Raw genomic sequence first — 9,162 nt, forward strand, 5'->3', positions numbered from 1 at the left:
TTGATATTCCTTTTCTATAAAACTCAAAAACAAGGAAAAAATAGAAACTGCCATTGGGCTCTAGGTTAATAAGTTAGTCCCAAATATAATATAAAATAGCATATTAATGCATATAAAACATCCAAAACAGATAATATAATAGCATGGAACAATAAAAAATTATAGATACGTTGGAGACGTATCATATTTCATCATAGTATTATGTGTGTCAGCATACTGATTCTGGGATGGCACAGAAAGCACAAAGACTTGATCATATTTGGTTGGGTCACTACATTGACATTCTGGCATGGTACTTATATGACCTTCATATAAGTACCCGGCGGGCATGGGGAAATTTCCCCAATCTCACCCCAACTCTGCTCGAACCCTAATCTCACCCACCCGCCGCAGCAGATTCCCAATGGTCGCGCCTTCGCCATAGGCGTCGCAGCATGCCGCCTTGCTGTAGGCACCGCCTCTTCGCGCCTTCGCCCCAGCCCTACGTCGCGCCTTCACATGAGCCACCAAGTCACTCGAGCCCCGTACCTTGTCGTGTCGTCGCTCATCTTTGAGGTTAAAATTACTACCATATTTGTTTTCTTACTTAGATTTTCAATGTATATAAGACTATAAAATTAAAGCTAAAGTGTAATAAAACACAAGAACTTTTCATTGAGTGCAATGGATATTAAGACCGTGCAATTAAACTCAGAGTGTAATAAAAACTTAGCAGCTATTATATTAAGACGTTCAATATCAATATTTATTTTCACTAAGGATTGTTTAGGGTTCAGGGGACCATTGTTATCTAACTTGTGTGTTGACTTTTAGTCCAATGGGGCTCACCTTATGATAGTTTGATGTTCTTGGAGGAATGGTTCTGACGGTTGTTGTAGGGGGCATTCTTTTCTTTTTCTTCCTATGCCGACCTTGGTAACAAGGAAGGAAAAGAAGGAACTGTTGGGGAACGCAGTATTTCAATTTTTTTGCATACGATCATGCAAGATCTATCTAGGAGATGCATAGCAACGAGACGGGGAGAGTGTGTCTACGTACCCTTGTAGACCGAAAGCGGAAGCATTTAGTAACACGGTTGATGTAGTCGAACGTCTTTGCGATCCAACCGATCAAGTACCAAACGCACGGCACCTCCGCGATCTGCACACGTTCAGCTCGGTGACGTCCCTTGAAATCTTGATCTAATTGAGGCCGAGGGAGAGTTCCGTCAGCTCGACGGCGTGGTGATGGTGATGATAAAGTTACCGGCGCAGGGCTTCGCCTAAGCACTACAACGATATGACCGAGGTGCGTAACTATGGAGTGGGGAACCGCACACGGCTAAAATATCAACTTGTGTGTCTATGGGGTCCCCCTCCCATGTATATAAAGGGGGGAGGAGGAGGCCGGGCAAGGGTGGCACTCCCAAGGGGGGGGGGAGTCCTACTCCAAGTAGGATTCGCCCCCCTTCCTACTTCCACAAGGAGAAGGGGGAAGGAGTAGGAGAAGAGAAGGAAAGGGGGCCCGGCCCCCTAGCCCTAGTACAATTCGGTTTGGGCTAGGGGGTGCGCGCCACTACTTGTCCTTCCTCCTCTCTTCCACCATTAGGCCCATGAGGCCCAATAACTTCCCCGGGGGGGGGGGGTCCGGTAACCCCCGGTACTCCGAAACTCCTCCAAAACGACCCGAACCATTCCGGTGTCCGAATGTAACCTTCCAATATATGAATCTTTATGTCTCGACCATTTCGAGACTCCTCGTCACGTCCGTGATCTCATCCGGGACTCCGAACAACCTTCGGTCATCAAATCACATAAACGAATAACACAAATCGTCATCGAATGTTAAGCGTGCGGACCCTACGGGCTCGAGAACTATGTAGACATGACCGAGACACATCTCTGGTCAATAACCAATAGCGGAACCTGGATGCTCATATTGGTTCCTACATATTCTATGAAGATATTTATCGGTCAAACCGCATAACAACATACGTTGTTCCCTTTGTCATCGGTATGTTACTTGCCCAAGATTCGATCGTCGGTATCATCATACCTAGTTCAATCTCGTCACCGGAAAGTCTCTTCACTCATTCCGTAATGCATCATCCCATGACTAACTCATTAGTCACATTGCTTGCAAGGCTCATAGTGACGTGCATTACCGAGAGGGCCCAAAGATACCTCTCCGATACACGGAGTGACAAATCCTAATCTTGATCTATGCCAACTCATAAAACACCATCGGAGACACCTATAGAGCATCTTTATAATCACCTAGTTACATTGTGACGTTTGGTAGCACACAAGGTGTTACTCCGGTATTCAGGAGTTGCATTATCTCATAGTCACAAGAACATGTATAAGTCATGTAGAAAGCAATAGCAGAAAAAACTAAACGATAATTATGCTAAGCTAACGGATGGGTCTTGTCCATCACATCATTCTCTAATGATGTGATCCTGTTCAACAAATGACAACACATGTCTATGGCTAGGAAACTTAACCATCTTTGATTAATGAGCTAGTCAAGTAGAGGCATACTAGGGACACTATGTTTGTCTATGTATTCACACATGTACTAAGTTTTCGGTTAATACAATACTAGCATGAATAATAAACATTTATCATGATATAAGGAAATATAAATAACAACTTTATTATTGCCTCTAGGGCATATTTCCTTTAGGAACGACCATCACCGACTGTCAAAATACCTGTGAGGTCGATTGTTGAGAGCTGGTTGAAGTTTGTTGACTTCTTATCGTAGGGGGTCACTGTTTTACTTCTCCTCCTGTGAGACAATGGTAAAGCAGGAGGGGAAGTACAATAGTGACCATCACCGATAGTCAAAATACCCGTGAGGGAAAGCCACCATGTATATACACCACCACGTGAGAGATGAGAGTTGTTGAAGGGAGCCACGATGGACGAAAAGTTAACTCACATGCCTACTGATTTATTGATTAATGACTGACAATCCGATGGCAATTTTAGGTGTCCCCTATTCTATTATTTATTTTGTACATGTTTGCATAATTTTTGGCTCCCGAGTCTCATTGGATGCTCCTTCTCGGTCTAATATTGTTCTACATTTGTTAAGAATCTAATTAATTTAATTGTTTCATGCTAGTACTACAATTACTGCCCTTTGCTGATTTTTCGGGACATCCACCATCCACTCCATGCCTCGTCGTCGCTGTCAGGCCTCTCGTACCGCATCATCATCCTCCAATCCTCCATGAGAGGAACCATGAGGGTCTCCACAATGGGTTATGGCCCAAGCAGTAAAGATTATGGACACGGTAGACAAATAGTGGGAGTGCTGGAAGGAGCTAAAGAAGATGGAGGCTCTCACACATGAGAGCACAGATATTGCAGACTTGCAAGTTTACAAAAATCACATGATTAGTGAATTGAGAAATGTAGCAGACGTTGTCAGATTGGAGGCCAATGACAAAGAGTGCGCATGTATGCCGGTTCAGAGTAGACCAAAGTTGGTCCTCAGATGGGCACAAAACGAGATGAAATCTCCAATTCGGGTTCAAAAAGACCGATTGGGACGTATGTTGGCATAATGCCACCAAGGTTGCCCCATCAACCACCATGGAGGATGGATAGAATGCCCCAACCACCATCGGTCATCCAACGAGTAGGTATTTCAAGAGTGCAGCTTTGGGAACATTACTATTTAGTATGTATGTTAGTTAAGTGTGGTGAACTTATCCTAGATAATGGTCCATTATATTTGCTGGCCCGAAAAGGTGTCATGGAAGCATAATTAACCTTTTAGATCATAAAATCTCCCATGACACCATGTTGGGATAGAAAAAGAGGTCTTTGTTGACTCATAGAGGATGCGATGGCAGAAAAATCCTCCTTTGGAATGACTACTATATGTGGTTGCTAATTAAATTTGTTGTACATTTGCACTATGTGGTAGAATTTGAATGAAGCCTACTAATTGCACCAACCGGGTCACATTATTTTATTTGGCAGCAAAATAGGATCAAAATGCTACCAAAAATAAATGATTTTATTTTTTATTTGGGAAATTTAAACTAATTCACGCCAGCCATGTATTATGGCGTCACCTTCATTCCATGAGTGATGAAAATTTATTGCCTCTACAACATGAAAACTAAATAGAATGCACCTCAAATTTGCTACGCACTACAAGAAATATGTCAACTTGCGACCATCACTATTGGTCATTGAAAGGTCATTGTTTTTTATTTGTGACCTTTTTGTGACAAAAAACAGAAGGTCAAAAGTTGGCGGTCGTAAACTGAAATTAACGACCTTCTCTGTGATATGTAAAAGGTCGTTGGTTCCACGACCAAATTTTTGGTCACTAGTAGCCTCCCCAGGCCACGGAGGATCCTGCGTGGCAAGCTGACGTGGATAAGGTTCAGCCCGGTCCAATTCGGTGTTTTACATGGGCCGAGCCACAATTCAGCCTATTTAATGTATTTTTTCCTGTGCTTTTATTAGCTACATGGGCCTGGCCCAACAATTTAGCCTTATTAATTTCTTTGTGTGGCCCTTTTAACAGCAGATTTTCTTTTGGATCATGTATTTTTCTGGGCCATTTCTTTGCTGGGACTCTCATGTTTTTCCATCAAAAATAATTGTACAATATAACTTGGGCCTAGCCCAGTTCCGAAAAAATTGATCCAATCCAAAAAAATATTATGCCATTGACATTACAACACATCACACCACAAGCTATCTTGGGCCTAGCCCAGTTCTGATACATTTTCAAAGCAACATGCAATGTTATAATATTACAACCATTCATTCCAGCAATGCATATGTTTACATCCCAAGAATAGTAAGTGCCAAACAAAACTATTCTATGACAAAGAAAATTAAAACATAAATTTAGATGATAAGAAATAACAGAAGTTCCTATTGTCCTCCTCCTTCAACATTTGAAAACCTCATTCGCCTGGCAGTAGATCAATCATGAGTGAGAAACTATATAACAGAAAAAATGTTCAAACGATGCAAAAATAACAATCATTACACATGGTATTCAGGTACATATTCATTAGTCATTCCACATGGTATGGCATGTATAGATTCATCAGCCATTAGAGTAGATAATAACATCACTGGCAACAATTAATGTGGTTTGGATCAAGTCTCAAGCATAATACAATACCAGTTTATACTCCTCTTTTAGAGGTACAGATTATAGCTAATGGGAGTTGATGTCCAGGAGTATTTGCAAATGATACAACATCATGGAGTAGGATAACATGTTTAGCAGTACAGGTTATATAGTAAGCAAGCAAGCAATTTGGCAAGCTATGTTGCAAGATAATTGTTGTGTCGCTAACAATCACCATGTAAGAATTCTTTGTTGTACTAATACATGCACATCAAGTGAGAGTGGTGTTCTATTCTTACCACAACGGCACAAGTGAGACGATGCCTGATTCACCCTGCTTCTCCACAAGACTCGACCAGGAGCACGCATCCTCGAAGGAACCAACAACACTGCTTGCTCCTTTGGCTCAGCTCCTTGCTGCGGAGGACGGCTGAGACTTGGATGCGGAGTCCCTGGGGGCTGGACGTCACCTACTCCCTCTTATTGTAAGTTGTAATCAGGCGTAGGCTCCCTGGGCGATTCATGAAAGGGAAGTTCTCAAACTTGACAATCTCGTTGTCCGACAAGTCAATCGTGTCAAACTGGTCCTGTTATCAAAAAAGGAACAAAGACAGTTATAAACACAACTAGAGAAGGACCTGGAGCAACTACAAAGAATTCAAAACAAGATTAAAAGAACCCTATGATTTCAATTTCAAATCAAGATAAATAGTTCAATATTAAGCCATCTGTAATACAAAAATTGCCAAGAGGTGTGTCACTGATGGTAGAGCCAGTACAAGGAAGTAGTCTAGTAACACAATAACAAGCCAACATCAAACTGTTATGCCCTGGACAACTACATAGAAGAAAGCAAAAGTAACCAGAACAGTAGAGGTGTGGTGATCAAGTATATAAACACTCCTAGCAGCTAATTATATAAGGGCACTGCTCATAATGAACAGCAAAGTATTTTTATAGGGAGGAAAGGCTCCCAGCTTCACCACCCCACGATATGCATTCAAACAAGAATTTATTAGTGAAGAATAAAAAGAGCGGCTCCCCTGCTTTTTGCTGGAACTGCAGTAGCCTAGTAGTTTGAACTGTAGCTAGTGGTTGACAACTTTAGTAGAACAATTGAGAAATGACTCTTTAACACAATATCACAACTACTCCAAGGTGAGAACTATGAACATGTCATTTATCTTTCAAATGTCAAAGATCGTCACTGCAATCATCACATACACAATCAGGTACACAATAATGAGAGTGTTGTTTTTTAGACTGCACGGTTAACAACAACAATAATAATGAGTGTACCGAATGTTTAGGTACACAAGCATGTATAGGAATCGAATCCAAGCGAGCGAATCTGCTTGGAAATAAAAAATTTAGTTGTTCAGAATTCTAGTTTCAAGTCTGAAATAAAAATTCATGCTAGAAATAGCATCAAAGTGTATCAAATGAAAGGTGTTGTCCTGCCATACACATAACTGAAGCTTTCCCTAACCAAATATTTATTTTTAGCCATGGAGAAAACATCTCAAGCATGCGAGTCAGCTACTTCTACATCGGACATTATAAGCATCTCAAGCCTGCCATATGCGGGTACCACCAAACTACGTCTGAAGCTAATTAGCTAGCAAGTACAGCTCCAAATAGTTTACTCGATGGCCAGGATCTGCCATCCCGGCAAGCAACCGATGGCCAGGATCAAACATTAGAAATGAACCGATGCCCAGGGAGAAGACACGTGCCGCTTGCCACCACAGATCTCTCACATGTCACTACGAAGCTGAAGTGGATCTTGGTTGTCGATTTTCGCACCAGAGAATCAGTTCAGACGCATATTTTACTCCTAGTTGCAACCTATCCAGATCCCTTCTGTCAGCAAAAAATACACAGACAAGAGATTAGTAAGCTAAACTGAGAAAGATTAAACAAAGCAAATGATATGGGCATGCATGATTGATTAGTCTGCAAGTGTGTTCTCTGCATTTTCTTAGGGTGGCCATGTGATGGAGTATGCAGACAACCACACTGGGTTACTGCATGTTGCATGTTGGGGTTATATACTGACATGACATACTGTAGTGTGGTGTCAGAGATTGACTGGGCTTTTTTATTGTTATGCTTCTGCACCTCTTGTTTCACTAATTAGATGATGTGAAGGACACATGGAATGGTATTACATTGCTAGATACCATGCACGATGTGCAGCTAGATAGAGGAAACGACGTGAAACAAAATGAACCTAATATTTGCATTATACCAAGTAGTCAGGCGTGTGGTGCATCTCTGCGTGACTGCGTCCGCTCATCGCGTCCTCCAACGAGCCGGTGCAGCTGGCGACGTCAGGGAGGGCTGCCACCACCGACGACCCGAGGATCTGGATTAATCCAATGAAGAAGCAAAAAACAACCGGCGAGATATTAATCAATCCCCCGAAACACCGTCAACATTCAGCATGCAACACAAGTCAGTACATCAAAGAGCAACACGACAGTTCGACCCAACAACTCACCAGATGCGTCGGCGGGGGTGAACTTGGCGCGGACGACGCCAACGTTTCCGTGGGGGTGGGAGACCTTGCCCCAGATGCAGTGGTAGTTGGTGTCATTGCTTGGACTTGGCCTTGTAGACGTAGGCCATCATCTTGGCACCGTACCAGGCCACGTCCTCCTCGGTGTTCATTTGGATCTGCTTGGATCTGCGTGCCCAACCAAGACCACTGATAGAGGCGAGGGTCCCGATCTTTCGATGAGATGGTGGCTATCGTTTTCTGTGGGAGTCGACCTTGACGATCCGACTATGAACGTGCGAGACGTCGCGCCTTAGCAATCGCTAAACCAACTTCCGAGGGCTATTGACCATGCCGGAGCACGATCAACCTAACCACAAGGGTCTCTTTCCTGCGAGCAAACGAAGAACAAGCAAGAAACTGAGATTGCAATCGGGATATTACGAATATAAGATGAAAGCTTTATTGATCAAGGTGGGGTTCTGTGACGTCTTGGTCTGGTCGTTGGACACAAACGAAGTACGCGAAGTTGCAGCTATGGCGAACTTTTAATCTAAACAAAACCCAAAGTCTAAACGACGCCCTAAGGGCTGTATATATGGAGGAAGAGAGGGGAATTTCGTGGCCCTTGAGGGTGGGGTCCGAAACCAACCCTAACTCTTGTTTCCCCACACATACGGACTCTAAAAATAGCCTATACTTAAGTATTTCGAAATTACATGGGCCTGGCCCATTAATAAGGTGATGCAGCACCTAGAATAGCCTCTGGACGAATATTATGAAGTGGCATCTTGTATATTTCGTCCAAGGCTTCATGCACTCCTTATGGCGGCTTCAAAGTCCTGAAATCATCACTTGTAACTCCGTTCTTGATCCCCTTGCGCATGCCGTCAACTCCATGCGTGTTCTTGCTCCAATGTTCATCCTTCTCCAAGCTAGGCCCTTCATTTGTAAGCAAAACAAATGTATCCAATTTAGGCAGCATCATAATCTCATGAACATTAGAATCATTACCAAGAAACGAAAGTACCTGGTAATTTAATTGGCATGCGCGAGCTCTAGTAATTGGTCCAGTATATGTAACAGTAGGGGCTGTGGGTGTAACAATGGTATTGATGTCCTCATCAACCACGGATTCAGATACCCATGCAAGGGAGAAGGACCAGAGCCGCGCCGGCGGAGGTAGCTGCTCACCTCTTGTATCTGAGGATGGTGCCACGGACATAGAGCCTCACGCGCTGGCTGGTGGGTCCCTTCACCATCTTGCTGCTGCGGCGCCGCCGGGGAGGGGAGTTGAGGTTCACCGTCTTCCTGACAACCGCCGCCGCCTCCGTCCCCACCGACGAGGCGGACATGGCCCCGCCATCTTGGATGGCCTCGCTGCTCCCATCCTCCATCGATGGCGTCGGCGTAGGCGAGAGGGAGCGGGCGGCATGCTCGATTTGCTGTGGAGTAGGCGTCGGTAGAGAGAATGAGAGAGGATCAAGTGGGAGGAGGCTAGGGTTTCCAGAGGGGATCGAGAAAGAGAATGAGGGGATCGAGTGGGAGGAGGCTAGGGTTTCCCGAGG

General features: G+C 43.8%; 1 pseudogene; it reads right to left on the reverse strand.

Moving 5' to 3' along the window:
• Positions 1–5,564: 5,564 nt before the first annotated feature.
• On the reverse strand, positions 5,565–8,856 carry LOC123129593 (uncharacterized; annotated as a pseudogene).
• Between the last annotated feature and the right edge of the window lie 306 nt (positions 8,857–9,162).

This window comes from Triticum aestivum, chromosome 6A (genome assembly GCF_018294505.1).
Source record: "Triticum aestivum cultivar Chinese Spring chromosome 6A, IWGSC CS RefSeq v2.1, whole genome shotgun sequence".
Classification (NCBI taxonomy): Eukaryota; Viridiplantae; Streptophyta; class Magnoliopsida; order Poales; family Poaceae; genus Triticum; species Triticum aestivum.